Source organism: Penaeus monodon, chromosome 23 (genome assembly GCF_015228065.2).
Source record: "Penaeus monodon isolate SGIC_2016 chromosome 23, NSTDA_Pmon_1, whole genome shotgun sequence".
NCBI lineage: Eukaryota > Metazoa > Arthropoda > Malacostraca > Decapoda > Penaeidae > Penaeus > Penaeus monodon.
Window position 1 is genome coordinate 39,849,007 of NC_051408.1, and position 223 is coordinate 39,849,229.

Sequence of the window (223 nt, forward strand, 5' to 3'; positions counted from 1 at the left end):
TCAGCAGCTGCAGTAGTAGTGATGATGACCGTAAACAATATAACAATGAAAATGGTGACATGTTTATAACAAATGACATAACATATACCAACTGGAAGCGAGTAAATATATCTTTTAAAAGCGTGAAGATAATTATCGGGTTGTTGCCTCACCGGCAGCATTGCAGGCCACATCTCATAACTATTATATGGTTTCATGATAATGACTAGCACATGTGGAAGCC